Below are 16,222 nucleotides of genomic sequence, written 5' to 3'. Positions count from 1 at the left end.
TATTGAGTTTTGCCAGAACTCTGGTGTGATAAAGTTATCATAAAAGCTTTCACTAGTACGTTTTCCCTCGCAGATAGCAAACATGAGCTGCACTAAAATATTGAGAAAGCTTCCTCTGAACATATTAACCCCGAGGAGACTTTCATTTTTTATTAGGTTACTGATTAGGTCAAGAAACCTTATTTTTTTTCACTCAGTTCCTTAATCCATGTTATGCAAGCTCTGCATATAGTTCAGAAAAGTCATTCTTCTGAGAGAAAGAAAAAAAAATACCCATCAGAACTTGTATATGTCAATTCACTTCTTACACACTTATTTAATTTATTATTTTTTCTAATCTGCTTCTATAGACGTTGCCCCAGAAGCAGTGCCTCCTATTTTTTTTTCATGGAAACTACAAGAGATACAAAAAGTACAGTAACACTATTGGATAGAGCAAATTTTCAGCTACAAAGTACCAGTATTCAATATAGTCACCAGCAGTAGCAAAGCATTTTAGCCAGCAATGAATAAGAGTCTAAATGACACTTTCATGGCTTGTCTTTCCTATCAGAGTCACCACTGCTGAAACGCACCACCTATTGCCACACTGAGCTCGCATCCACTGTTTGGTCTCCATAAATGCTTTGCAAGCATCAGTGAATGTCAATGGGTGCTACTTTTTCTGCATGGAAGAATACAGTGACACACCTTTGTTTCATCTGCACTTCCATGTTAGATGCCATTTTGTCAGACTGCCCCTCTAGTGCCATGTGTTTCACAGCAACAAAATGTAACAGAATACTGACGGGAAAGTTCAGCTTTTACTGACATACCACCAACATACACCTCTGACATTGTGGGTTAACGTAATAAAATAGAAGGTATTACTTTTGGAGCAGCCACCATAGATTTTTATTTACTATTATTATATTCACAACATATTTGTGAGTAGCAAGAAGAATCCACTTTCCAGCTCTAATTGGAGAGTGGATTAAGAGTTTTGATCTGGCAACATTAACATAATTTGAAACAAGGTGGTATTACAGCAATTGGACTTTTTTAATTGACTTTTGCATTTTCCAAGTAATGGAAATTCCTTGATGTTCATTTTTGGATATTAGGTAACAATGACTTTTGAAACACTGCCAGCTCACAAAAAGTAAAATCAATATCAATTCATTAGCAAATTAATAAGACTGACTTTATTGTAAATAGCTAACAACTGGACGGCTGGCAACCATGAGTTACTAATTGTTCAAAGAGCATTAGATGTAAGATCTGAAAAGGATGGAAAAGTTCATAAATAGAATTTTTAATTGTTTTATAGTACTCTTGAAAGTAAAATATTCTTTACTTCCAAAAAAAGTGTTACAGTGTTCTTATAAATACGAAAGAGATTATGTTAGAGCTAATCCTTGTCTTTAAATAAGGGTCTAAATACATTTAGCCGATCACTTATATTTCAAATTGCAAATAGCAAAAAGGAAATAATGCCAGAGTGTTGTCAAATACTTTATTTGCATCTTTTCACACTGAAATGAAAAACTCTTGAACTTTTTCTTTAAGGTTATTGAATAATAACTGTAGTTTGAGCTTTGTTTGTCTTTTGAAAAAAAAAAAAAAAGGTTTGTTCTCTTTATTACACTGAAGAGCATTTTGCATTGAAACATGCCAACCAGAAACTCCTAGCATTTTTCTGGCTTTCCACCATTTTTTTCTTGTTTAAACACTATGAGAAATTTAATTTTAAATTGCGAATTGCTTCAGGCAGAAGCGTTTTTCACTGAGAAAAGCTTTTGCTTGAAGAGTTTCCCTCAGCTACAGTCCTGAATAATGCATTGCAGGTAGCTTTTCCCATGAGAGCATAGAGACAATTGTATGTTTCACAGATGTTCCTCAGGATATAATCCCTCCAGAGCTCTCTTCAGAAGGAAATCCCACTTTAGTCGTTAGAAAGCTCAGCATATTCTGATTCATCACTGTGTCCAGTTGCTGCACTAGGGAATGACTGAATCCAAGGCTCCATCTATTCCCAAGTGATTCTTCAGAAAGACATATTAGCATGAACAAAATACAACAGAGCTATTCAGGTTCCAATCCTAAACTAGGTCATGCCCATCCAGCATGATATATTACTGTAAGAAGCTGATCCTGACTCAGATTTCTCATATAAGCATTGAAAAGTTGCTCAAGAGAGGTAAAAAAATATCAGGACTTTGAAGCAAAGCCAATGTTAATGCATTTGTTTTAATGCAGTCATCTACAGGGTCTCAAACCCTCTTTCCCACTCAAGTCTGGCCACTCACATAGCATCCATTCCTGTGCATTAATGAAACTCTGCCATTATCTATGACGTTTTCCTTGGGTTTGTCCTCTTTTTAATCTGTATCTCCTCTTTATTTCAGAGGATATACACAGTTGAAGGCACAAATTAGCTCTTTGATTTTGCCTCATGTAATGCTATACTGTGATAGAAAGTACAGTGATAATATCAGGATGGCACAATTCTAGGCTACAGCAGATGAGAACAAGCCCAAACACAGCAGCCAGGAACACAGAAACAACTGCTTACTCTTGAAAAGCCTCCAATAGGCAGTGACCATCAGCAAGACAGCCTCACCTGCACTGCCAGGGGAAGAGGAAGACCCTGGCTCCACTCCTTCCAGTCACTCAGGTGCATTGCATGCACCTGAGCTCCTCTGGGTTGGCCCTGCCTTCCCACCAGGTGCTCAATCACTGGTTCAGGACGTGACTTAGCATTTGCGCTACACCTCACATTTCAGATGTTCTATACCCTTTTGCAGCATGTTACTCTAAAGCGAATGCTTACAAAGTTATACAAAAATCCTTTTCAAATTATAAACTAAACCAAAACAAACCAAACAATAACAGTAACAAAAAAACAACACCTCATTGCACCGAAAAACAATTTCTCATATACTACATTTGGATGAGAGTTCTTACTCTGATTATTCCACAATATTTCAGTACCATAGAATCACTGAATCATAGTGTGGCTTGAGTTGGAAGGGACCTTAAAGATCTGTCTCGCTCCAATTTATAGGAGGGAGAGGGGGTTCTTTTAATATATGTATACTTGATGGCGAGATTAAGACACAACCAGTCAAATGTTAGCCTGACCAGTTTATTACAAATCTTGGTTTATTACAAATCCATATCCTTTTTGATACGTTAGGATTTTTAAAAGGGTAAATTTGTCATTAGAATCATCATAGAATCCTTAGAGTTGGAAGTGACCTTTAAAGATCATCTAGTCCAACTCCCCTGCAATGAACAGGGACATGCACAGCTAAATCAGGTTGCTCAGAGCCCGATCCTGCCTTGCTTTGAAAGTCTCAAGGGACAGGGCATCCACCACATCTCTAGGCAACCTGTTCCAGTGCCTCACCACTCTCATCATAAAAGACTTTTTCCTTATATCTAACCTAAATCTAAACTCTTTAAACTTGAAACCATCTCCCTTTGTTCTGTCACAACAGACACTGCTAAAGAGTCTATCCCCTTCTTGCCTGTAGCTCCCTTTTAGATATTGAAAGGCTGCTATCGGGTCACCTTGGAGCCTTCTCTTCTCCAGGGTGAACAGTCCCAGTTCTTTCAGCCTTTCCTCATAGGAGAAGTGTTGCATCCCTTCGATCATTTTTGTGGCCCTTCTCTGGATGCACTCCAGCAGGTCTACATCTCTCATGTACTGAGGACTCCATATCAGGACACAGTACTCCAGGTGAGGCCTCACCAGCACAGAGAAAAGGGGCAGGATCACCTCCCTTGACCTGCTGGTCACGCTTCTTTTGATGCAGCCCAGGATACAGCTGGCTTTCTGGGCTGCAAGGGCACTTTGCAGGCTCATGTCCAGCTTGCCATCCACTAGTATTCTCAGGTCTTTTTTGGCAGGGCTGTGCTCAATCCTTTCATTCCCCAGCATGTATTGGTTGTTGCCTCAATCCAGGTGAAAGACCTTGCATATGGATTTGTTGAACCTCACAAGGTTCACCTGGGCCCACTGCTTAAGCCTGTCTAGGGCCCTCTAGATGGCATCCCATCCCTCTGATGCACTGACTGCACCCCACAGCTTGGTATCATCAGCAAACTTGCTGAGGGTGCACTCGACCCCACTGTCAATGTCATTGATGAAGATATTAAAGAGTATTGGCCCCAGCACTGACCCTTGTGGGACACCACTCATCACTGATCTCCATCCAAACATGGAGCCATTGATCACCACTCTCTGTACTCGATCCTGCAGCCAATTCTTTGTCCACTGAACAGTCCATTAGGATTTTGAATTCTTCCATTTATCGATTTTCAGTATTGAAAAATGAACACGTGTAACGTATCTAGATCCATTCAGTATCCAGTACCAAACTACGTTTTATGGAGAACCTTTACTTCTAGGACCATATTTAATTCTTGTGCCTAAATTTCATTTAGCAGACTCCAGACTGTTCACAAGGTCAGTTTAACCTTGAAACCAAACATACCACCCAGATCCTCAGAAGCATTCTAACTCAGATCAGTGTTGGAATATTTTCAAGGATATAAGCCCCTACACTCAATATGTTGACTACTTCTGAACAACAGAGAGTGTGTTTCATGTTCTGCTTTATTTAGAAAGGGTGTGATGGAGCTGCATTGAAAGGGTTACTACTGAAAGCTGATGGGTATAAGAAATACAAGATTTTCCAGGCACATCAAGAATATTGACTTTCTGAAGCTGACTAGATGATGTGAGCTACTTCCAACAATTCAATCTATTCCATTCAGAGTACAGCAAGTTTATAAAGGCATGCAATCTGTAGAGGACTGTTTCAGGGTCACTGTGTTACAGCCCTCTTGACACAGCTGAAAGAAAGTCTTGAATAGAGGATGAGAAGTCTGATTACTGATTAACTTCAGTGTTATTTCAATCAATTCCCAAAAGGAAGTTAGTAATCTTCCCAGCATCCAACAAAAGATTGTTATTAAAGGGCTATTATGATGGGAACGCTCATCTCAGAAAGGTTGTGAGGGGTTTTGCAGTTCTTGATATATATATATTTTTATCATCTGGAGTTCTACCTGAAGACTTCTTGATTGTAAGACTATTTTACTAAATTTATGCCCGTAGAGCACCTAACTGTGGCCAAACTCTACCGATTATTTAAAACTTTATAATCAAAATAACTGTGGGTAGCTCTCCCATAGATGAAGTACTGCTAAATGCGTATCATTAGTGCATGTTAGTGATTTCTTTCTAAGCTGAAAGATCAACTGAGTATTTTATCTATTTTTATGATAAGAAAATATTTTAAATTGGACCTTTTCATAACAGTCCAAGTGCTCCTCACCATTTCAATACATAAAGAAACAAAACCCTTCTTCAATGTGATTTAAAGTAAAAAAAAATTCTACATGAAAAAAGGAACTACAGAAGGATAGAATAACAACTAGACTGTTAATATGGAACATGGAAGATGAAGAAAGTATTCTGCAACATATTTTCTATTTAACCTTAAGGAAAATATTTAATATGTTAGTCTTGTCTTTACTCCCTCAGAACAGTGAAGAGATATTATCTTCCTTCTCAGGTGTGTGATGGGGACTAACACACTAATACATCAATACTCTGAAGCACTTAGATGCCGTGCTAATATAAGAAGCATGTCTTACATGATTAGAAAGATTTACAGCTTCAAAAATCTAAAAAAAACCTACTAAATAGGTAGATTCGTTCACTGTGTGCATAGTTTTACATGTCAATTTGTATAGTTCATTATTCATTTTTTTTCTAGTCACTTGTGGATCAGTTTGCACTTTTCACAAGTAAAAAATTGACCTTCCTAAATATTTTTGTTGTAAAAGTACCCTGATAGCATCTGAAAAGCTACCACACTAAAATCACTATTAGTTTAGCCACCCCAGCTGAAACACCGTAACCAATTTGGTCAGTGATGTCTGTAGCAACTTCAACAGGTAAAAGGGCTCTGAGCTATTTGAAAAAAAATCAGTATACTTTTTGCCAATACGGGAAGTAACTCTGGCTTGAAAGCAGGGGAACAAATGATATTAAGCTTGAAAGTGCTCTCTTTTTGTCACTTCTTTTTTGATTTTTCAATTTTTACTACATTTAGTAAGAAAAAAGAATATATGATCAAACAAGAAATGTCAAGAGTATACTGCATGGAGGAAAAGGAGTTTAAGGGGAGCTGCCATATGAATGTTAATATATACAGATGATTTACAGTCATAATTGTGTATAATCAGGTGTAAATAGCACCACTGAAGCTCAGTGCCTTTTGTGCACCTTAGAGAGGAATGCTGGCCCAGGGGGGCTACCTAGTTGTAAGTAGGTGTAGGCTCTATAGAGGCTTAGCCAACTCTAAGTATAGTCAGAAGAGATACATGGGTCCATAATGACTTTTACTGGGGGGAATGTAAGCAAGATGAGATAAGATGAGATCAGAGATGAGATAAGGCAATAACAAAAAATGACTCATTAAATTAATTAAATACTAAGAATAATGGTACTACAAATGTTCCCAAAATTTTGAGCTGGAAAAAAAAGATGTTTTACTAAAAAAGCCTTTTATAAAATGACTTCCGTGTTGTTATGGTCGAAGACAGTAAAAGTATTGGTTAGTAGTCAAATATAACAGCTAAGTACCAGATCACAGATAATTAGATAACTTGTTTGAGCATCGCTGATCTTGTTTAGTTACTGTCATTTGTTCAAATATAGGTAGACTATTACAATGGTTTTGGACTATGTGTTTGGATCAAGAATGTCAGGGGCAAGGAGGAAGAAAAAGCTGTATCTTCAGTACCTTGCTGTTACTGGTTTCTCTGACAACTATATTGCTGCAGAATGAAACTGCTCAGAATTCATTATAATTAACACATGACTATGGTGTGGGAATAGAGCTTTGAGAGGAAGCACTTTTAAAACTGGGGAGTTTTACTGTTAAAAAAGGAACTACTGTTCTCCTGTCCAGAATTGAGCACAGTGTAGCAGAGGAAATAATTCTGTCAGTGCCCCAGAAGATCTCATTGTCACCTTTCTTTAGAAAGAGCAGCAGGTGAATCCTTTATAAAGAAGAGTTTTGAAGAGCAAGGTCATGTTTGTAATCCAATCCTGGTAGCCCTCCAGTAAGCTTTTTCAGCCAATCTCCATCCCGAATTACACCATGGCACTTTTAGGAGCTCCATCACAGATTTCAACAGATCTCTGCACACATAGTCTATTCTTTCATCATATTTAATAAATCCGAGATATCAGGAGATCTCACATCTAGAGGCTTACAGGGAAATGCCAGTAATAGAAATACTTAATAAAATACTGTTATGGATAAAAAAAATGTTTCAAAATTCATTGAAAAATCTGGTAGTAACCTACTGTCTAAACAAACTCTCAACACTAGACAATACCAGTCTAAAGTACTCAGAAGCATCACTTTACATTGGGGAAGGAGACTATTCCATAGAGACATAACTGGAAGCAGCTGCATGCGGAAGAAAGAAAGACAGGTAATCAAAAAGACAGTGTGACAGGGACTGAGAAAATAAAGGTGAGAAAAAGCGAAGAATGAGACTTGTCTGGGCTGACATCTGGCGGGAAAAAGGTTTACAACTGTGGGAAAAGTAACTGCATTCTAATTTATTTCTTCTCTGTTCACAAAAACTATATATTTTTTAAACATAAATAGGAATATAACAGATACATTCCTGCCTCTGTCATCACTATCCTCCTGAAATAACCAGTCCACAAGATACTTACTGTTGTTTAGCCATTACCGTCAAAATGGTGACACTCAATAAATATCATGTAGACTCTTTATCCATTTTAAGTTCTTCATGCTCTAGTTTTATTCATGCAGATGATGCTTCTTGCACTTTAAACAGAAGTTTTAAATAATATCAATTTTAATACAAATATTTAACCAATGAAAATAATGAGGTCTTGCTATAAATGAATAGATAGTTTGGGAACTTTTCTGCATTTAACTATTGTAACTTCTGTAATAAAGTCGAGTACTGTACACATTAAGACACTATGGCTTTTGACAGAAAGTCAATATATAGATAACCAGATGGCTTTCTTTACCTAACACTTGACAACTATGTGCAAACGTGCAGTTAAGGGATAACTTATGCGTTTAGCAGCATTTCCCTAGAATTCTTATTGAGAAACCATTATGCTTGTCAATATTTTTCTTCAGTGCTAGACATGGGGACATGAGCATTGAGTTGCCTTCATTAATAAATCAATGTCTTTCTCAGTTCCTTTGTTTGTCGCTATATGTAGAAAACACTTGCTCTAGCCAGAAAGTATCGAATGACATTCGAATTTATCATTCCTAGTAAAAGTAAAGCTGAGAAAAATGTAGTTGTGCCAAATTCCTGAACAATAACTTGGTTATTAAGGCCTTCTCATCCATGATGTGCCTGCAAAGTGATGAATACTCTCAAAAATTAATGGATAGGACAAGTCATTATAATACTTTCTGGAAAACAAACTGCATTTGTACCCCTATTTACAATTTAGCTTGAGGCCACTAATAAAGGAAAAAAAAAAGTTTTTCTTTGTTTGCCTGCTTAAGAACAGACACCATGAGGGTTTTGTTTTGTTGTTTTAAATTTCCATATATTAATAATTGCTGAGATGAGTTATGAAGATTTGGAGCAACATTAGGTGTTTAATATGCCCTTCAAATATATATATACAGTTAAATACAAATAACTGGGAACGACAAGTGTTATTCCTTAGTAAAATTTGTTTCTCAGACATTACAGAAATAATTGAATTTATCTTGCCAGAGAACTAGGGCACATTCCATGTCATTTAGGTGACAAACTGTACCTCTTACATACTGAATAACTGAAGAACCTATTTAATGAATAACTGTCAACACAATATCTCAGTGGCTGTTCAGGAATTAAAAATTCAAGAATGAAAAAATGAGCAAAAGAAAACAATTGTGATTTCTGATAATTCAGATGGACGAATCTGATAAATGGAAAAAAATGGAAAGCTTTGAATACTATCAGGAGACTATAAAGGACTCAGTATTAATAATTTCTTTAATGCAACTACTTTCATCTATTGAAATTACACAGTGAGTAATGATAAGAGACAGATAATTTTACTAGGTATTAATGTCACATTTTCTTTCAGCGAGAAAAAAACTGTTTTACATATGTCAGTGCTACATTACATGTCCCTTTGGTCATGAACACCTGTATAAGAAAGTTTATTCATCCTTAAGCAAGTGTGTATTTGCTTCCGGTTGTTGCCACTCATTCCATGTAATTATTCATAAAACCTACTCAGAAGATAGACTACACTGATGCATTACAATGCTAGGGAAATACTGATTCATGCTCTATAGATTGTGTTGTCTCCCTCTCACTGGTAAAATAAAACAAAAAAGTAATATTATTATGAATACTTAAGTACTTAAAAGATAACTGCACTAGCAGACCTGGCTATTTCCATATGTATGTCTATGTTAAATTTTGACAAAAAAATAAAACTAGCATTGCAATCATTTTTCTTTCTGACATTTGAGTCCCTTAAATAAAGAAATTTGCACAAAATCTTTTTTTCTCTCTTGCCTGTGTTGTATACTAAGCCTATTCCAAGAGTTTACATTCCAGTTATTCTTTCCTCAGGAACATCTGTCTCATTCAATGCACAAAATAGAGAATGATAAAGATATTTTATCTGTGTGCAATCTTAAGGCTCATTTACAGTGTGCTATTCACACTCTGCTCTGGTGAGAGAATTCTTGTCTTCATGGTTTGTAGTGCTCCCTCGAAGCTTCCTAAGCTTTTGCTAATCTCCAGCAAGTCTGGTAGATAATATGGGATTGTGTGATTTTGAATATGTTCATACCCTGCATGAAGCCCAGCCTTGTATGCCATCTCTGCCTTAGCCAGCATGATTCATTGATGTTACAAGTAAAGACATTTACTCCACTGAGTGCTAACCTCAGTTTGATGGTGATTTTCTTCTCCTTCTCTCTGTTCCCAGATTCCATATCAGAAAAAAAAAAAAAAAAAAAAAAGCTCTGAAACCAGAGCTGGGAAAATAAAGTCCCACAGATGATAGCAAGAGATGAAGAACAGAGGGGGGAAAAAAAAAAGGAAAAAATACTTCTTCTTGTCTCCATTTCTGCCCTTCTACTGTGTTTCCCAGGTAGGAACTCAGAAACTGCCTGTCAGACTGTCTTTCAGCTGTCATTCATTGTTGCGTGTTCAAATTGCAAAATAGAGCAGCTCTGACTTTGTTTTATATTCCAGAACTTCCCCAGATTACAAGAACATCTCAAGGGCAATGATAGCCTAATATTTGGGCTCTTTATTAAGCATAAATGAGTTAGGGTTCATCCAAAGGGTTCAGATCTGTATACAGTGTACAGAGTAAACATCGTTATCAGTTCCATTTTATGGATAAGACCTGAGATCTAGGTAAAAAAAAATGTAATCACAAGCATCTGACATGTTTTGAACATTTTTTTTTGTGTACAATAGAAAAATACCATTGATTTTGGGATGCATTTTTGACAGTTCAACTTCAAATCTCTACTTGGATTCTTGGAAACTTCATGGTGTGCAACAGACAGTCCTTGAATAAAAAATAATTTGATTCAAACTATCTGCACAGTGACAGTAGGATTGCTGCTTTCATTTGGGGATGCTCTTTGTAATCCCTTTTCTCCGTGTCATCAAAAGCAGGTGGTAGCCAGCCCAGAACAACTGCGCACTGTGCACTGAAGGCATGTGGAGTACTGGGAAACCAAAAGGGTTTGTTTTCAGGCAGTAAAGTTTGGAGCCAATGCTGGATAAGGAGGAGAAGCAATTTAAGCATAACTCATCTATAAAAAATAAGTAAATCAGAAAAAAAAATTGTTTCTGGAATCAGATTGACCCTTATAAAATCAATAGTGTAGTGGTAAATGATCATTTCAAGAGCCTTGGAAAGAAAAACAACACCTGTAAAGCTCTGAATGAAAGTAGTAGATTTTTTTCATCCTAAATGTATTAAACAACTTGAATGAGACACACTCCAGTGATATTCTTTAAGTTATGGCTTTTGTTACATTAAGTTTATAAGGTAGTTACAAACTCCAGAATTGTCAGTAATAGTTCCTCAAGAACACTACAATCTTTAGACACACTCTACGTTCACAAGTTGCTAGATATTTGGAAAAAAATATAAAAGAAGGTAAGACTGACTTTTCCAATGGCTTTCATGGTCCAGTGACAGTCAAAAAAACAATTATAAAAATTGAAGGGCTCAGTAGAACTGAGGTAGAAATGGATTACATCTTTCTCACAAGTACTCAGGAGAATACACAAGGCTGTAGTTTCATTTATAGGTTGTCTGGATCTGGCATCACCCACCCTTAGTCTTTACTCTGACCTTTCACCTGCCTTACATCCTAGTTAGATATCCACAGGACACCCAGAGAAGTTCTTCTTCCAAAGAGGAACAAACACTGGCAAATTACAATTACTTGATTCAGATATTTTGTTTTCTGTCCCTGGAACTATACGTCATAAAAAAAAGGGCAGATAGGTTATCATGTTCAGCGGCATTTCCTGTCCTTTCTCTACATCTGTCTGCTTTCACATAAAAAAATAAAAGGTATGCCAATAGAGGACCTGCATCAATCTGCTCTTCTTCCTCCCCAACTTGATATGCTCAGCATCTGCTGCCCTCTTGTGTCTAGTGTAATACTGTTCACAATAAACTGCATGCAAACCATCTAGTTAAATGCTGCTCTTGGAAGCGCCCGTACAGGTAATTCTGTGGGTAGCAAAAAGTTTTTTAAAAGACTCGGTATGGTCCAATGAGCAAGTGAATAATGTCACGTATAATTCAAATCTAAGGAACAATTTAGAGATTGTCTAAATGATTATCTAGGAATTAACCTCTTACAATTCAGGGAAATGTCTTGGAATCTTCTAAAACCACACACTGGGACATCTCTTACTCTTATCAAGTTGTGGAGGATAGTTCTGAACAGGCAGAGAAAACATGGAACTATGGAAAGTAAAACAAAACTCTCACATTAAGACATAATGAAATAAACATAAGAAAATTATTCACCTAAGAACTCCTTTGCTCCTATTTTTGCTGCAATTTGTGATCTCATGCAAATATTTGCCATATTTAATATGGTTTCAGTGTCAAAAAGACCAGTGCCTTTGACAGGCAAGCAAACTTCAAAGATGCTGATAACTATAAAATTGAATAGAGGCTCTTTTCTACTTCTGGTTCAGCAAGTTCAGACTGTCATTTCCATCATTAATCATTATAACTCTTAAAAGATGCTTGAAATATATTGAGAATATTTAAGATTATATCTAGGAAATATTTACATAGTTTTACTGAGGAACTCTGTCAAATGACCAGAAGCATTAAAAGGTTTCTGTTGGTATGACTTTTTCATGCTCACAAACATTGATGCATTTTTTTGTAACACATGACAACTCAGGTCAGTATTAATGCATTCATAGGACCGCTGACTTAAATGATGTCAGTCAGCTTTCCTAGCAGCTAAAGGAAATGGCTGGCACTAACTTCAAAGCAAATAATATGTATTATTTTAGTTCTCCACAATAAGTGGCAATTAGCAGGGATGTAGAAAGCATGGAGTAGACCACTCTCCCCTTGAACTGTGATACTGTCTTTTTAATACTTCAAATGCTTCTCCCAGCACTAGTGCATGCCTTTATGACTTCACAGTATTGGCTGTTTAATTTAAAATATTACATTTCCATCAAAGAAGTTTCAGAATACAACTTTGATGCAAAGAAGAGAGATTAATTTTTCTAAAATAAACTTGCTATTTTCAGTTTTTGTTCTTTCCTTTCCTTTGAAAGAGTTTCTCTAAAATTGGCAATTAACCTCTGAAACCCCTCTGAGCTGACATCTTCTGTCCAAAAGCACTATCTCTGAAAGAGTTAAGAGTTAATCACACACAAGAAGAATGAAGGGAAGAAATGCCCTCTCTGAGGTTATTGAAACAATTAACTGTGTGAGTAATTAAAAGTTCTGACGTGCACCAATGTTAGCACTGGTTCAGTGGAATGTGTCAGGATTTCAACGCAGACAGGATCTTTTTCTTCAGCATTTCACACGCAGAGTTTGGATAAGGTCATTGACTTCCACAGTCACTTTTGATCTGCATCCTCGAACCAGCAAAGTCATTTAAAGCCTCTACAGAGTGCAAGTTTCCAGCAAAATCCTTTGAAAAGGTCAAAAACAAACTAAAAAAGGAATGACCAGGCTACAACTGTTCAGCAAAGAGTATGTAGTATAAAAAGCACGTATATCCTTTCAAGAGTTTAGTCTATTAAACATTTTTTAGCATGTCTTGGTTCATCTATTCATTGTGAGAAGGCAACAAAGAAACAAACAGAGCCAGTAAATCACTTTTCCTCCCATATTTTTTTTCTCTTTCTACAAGGTTTTGTTGATCTAATTCCATAGAAAGTCATGTGGACTAATTTTTTGAGTTAATCAGCAATTCTGGGAAATGAATAAACCATATTTAAAGGCAAGTTGTTCCTTTTTCAATTTTTTCGAATGGAACAGTACATCAAAAATTTTTTACATCAAATCACATACAAAAAAATTTCATTCTTAGCCTTGAAATTTCTTTCAAGAGAAATGAAGGACATTTTAAAGCACTCACTTGGAATGTTTTTTAAAATGTTTAAATTAGTAAATGCAATGAGAAAAGAACCCCCCCTTTTTTTTTCCTGAAACAATTTAAAAATATGCAATGAATTTACAAAACCTTTCTGAAAAATGTCCAACAGCAGTTTTTTCATCCACATTTTCATTTTTAATTATCTCAACTTTCTAGATCTTCCAGGAGAAATCTAGCATTTCCATTGACTTATATCCTATTTGGTCAGGAAACTGCTTCCAAACAGGTCATTTTTCATCCATACCTGAAAGAATGTGTCTTTAAAAAGCTTTTAATATTATCTGTCTCTAGTTGCATCCCTACGTTGATGTGTTGGCAGAAAAACAGGTTTAAGAGAGTCAAAACATAAGTAAATTACTCTTGTAAAACAGTTCTGCCATGGGACCTCGTGGTGAGCAGACAGTAACTAGAATACTACTTCACAATTAGGACATTGCTGCTGACAATTGGACTCGTGTAAGACTTAGACATATTTAATTGTATCCATGCACAAAGTCTTGCCTCCATATGTGCAGTCTATTACCTCACAGAAACTTGAAGACTGGTTTCCTAAGGTCTTGATCTTGCCATTATCAATAATATACCGAAGTGGCCCTAGGAAACAAGTTGTTACCAGATATACAGTGCACATGAGAGAAACACGATCTTACAGCAGAAAGCGTTCCAATAATCACCTTATTTACTACACACCAGAAAAATCCATGAGGGGGGACAAGGAGCATGAAACAAACTCCAGCCAGCATTTATCCAACAGTTGAGGTATTTACAGTATTTTGTTCTTTTCCACACCCCTACATCAATTCTCTGTTGTCCAGTAAAGCCTGAGGTCACACTGAAGTTTTTATCTTATGGTAAGCATTAACAAGCTCTTTCCTCTGTACAGACATCTTTTTATAAGAGGTATAGAAAAACAGCATTTGGGGATTGACAACCCTGTGTCTGACTGAGTTGAATTGATTTCACATTTAACAGAGGAAGGCTGAGAGTATCATATGTACAAATACATAAATAAATTCTTTCCACATGGTATCTTAAACTTTGTTTCCTTAAGAAGGCAGAATAAGACACAGCAGAGGCTGAATGAAGCAACTGACAAGGTATCAAGATGAACCAAGTTAAAATGCATACAACAATTAATTTAATATTTAGCTCACTGGAGAGCTACTGACATCACAAGAGTGTAATCAGATTCCCATCAGCACAGAAGACTGTCAAACTACAATGCATTGATTTCAATGCCTGGTTTAGCAGTGTAGGAGAAGAATCAGGCTCCACTATAAATTCCCTCATACTCTGTCTGACTGTTAATTATAGCACAAACAACTTAACTGAAATGAAAGAGGAAAACAATTCATCTCCATATCATACAGATAAATAGATATTTTACTAAAATACAGTAAGCAGTTCCATTCAGAGGAAGCATAAACTACCATAGCTCTGACTCAGTGTAGCTGTACTATTTTGCACCTGAATCTAGCTCATGTTTAGAAATAACCCCTGTATTTGCAGCAGATTCTTCTGGAACGGATTTTGCCTTTACAGCTCATAGCAAGTGAAATGTCATTAGTTCCATCATGTCACCAAGACTAATCAGTATCTCTGAATATTCTCTGCACTACGCTCTGGAAATTATACACATTCATCTTCTGGCAAATATTTACCAAATCCATACAACACAACTTCATAAACACTTGTCTGCTTCTCATTGGAAAGGTAACCCCTTGCATATGGTAATAGCATCTCTTGAATTAATCCACTACAAACAAAATGATTTATAATTATGCAAAGCTATAATTATGCCATGCTCCCTGCAAATTTGCACATGGGTGAAGAGTGGCTCAGGGGTTCACTAGAGTGGAACCCCCTGTACTACTGTGGTATGCTAATTGGGCTCATGAAAGGTTCACAGTAATGATTCTATATGCTAGAATTCATCTGCCAACTAACAATTATGCATCCCAGCAGGGAGCAAAAACACTAACAAATGCAGCAAATACACATACACATTCACATACAGCAAAAGGATAAAGATCATGAGAAGGAAACAAAGCAAAAACTATGTTAATTAATGAAAAAAAATCACTTGATAGAAATACAGAGTTAAAGAAACAATGACAGCAAGGAAAAACATTGACAGAAACCTCCAGCAACTGGCTACTAGATACAGAGACATTTTTGTCCTGTATCACAGGCCCATTTGTTTTGTTACAAGTAAAAAATGTTTGCCTCTACCTTATATACTTCTTGGATTGGTAGTGACCTCCAGCCCTCAAATTTTCAGCATACATATATATACATGACTGAAGCTTTTGTCAAGTTGAATCAGAGTGCTACTATTTCTTTCATGCTAGATACAGAGTGCCCTCTCATATTAGTAATGGCATGGTTTCCCAGAGGTAATTGGGGGATTTGTTTGCTAATTTTCCTCTACAACTACCTCTAGGCTTCATGCCCTGTTATTTCTACATCCTCCTTAACATCAAACAGCACTGCATTGCCTCTGACCTTGATTTGCTTGCCAC

At 36.5% G+C, this 16,222-nt stretch overlaps 1 long non-coding RNA gene across 50 annotated transcripts in view; it reads right to left on the bottom strand.

Annotated features, from left to right (window-relative positions):
* LOC110402005 overlaps positions 1-16,222 on the bottom strand; it is a 316,902-nt gene that overhangs the window by 135,665 nt on the left and 165,015 nt on the right. For 6 of the 50 annotated variants that reach the window (XR_002440790.1, XR_002440787.1, XR_002440776.1 and 3 more), the window contains exon 5: positions 7,754-7,868. The exons of the other annotated variants lie outside the window; for them this stretch is intronic. This is a non-coding gene — a long non-coding RNA (uncharacterized LOC110402005). The remainder of the gene's footprint in view (positions 1-7,753; positions 7,869-16,222) is intronic. 50 annotated transcript variants of the gene reach the window in all.

The sequence above is a fragment of the Numida meleagris genome, chromosome 6 (genome assembly GCF_002078875.1).
Source record: "Numida meleagris isolate 19003 breed g44 Domestic line chromosome 6, NumMel1.0, whole genome shotgun sequence".
NCBI classification, from domain to species: Eukaryota; Metazoa; Chordata; class Aves; order Galliformes; family Numididae; genus Numida; species Numida meleagris.
This window is presented reverse-complemented; position numbering and strand designations above follow the sequence as displayed.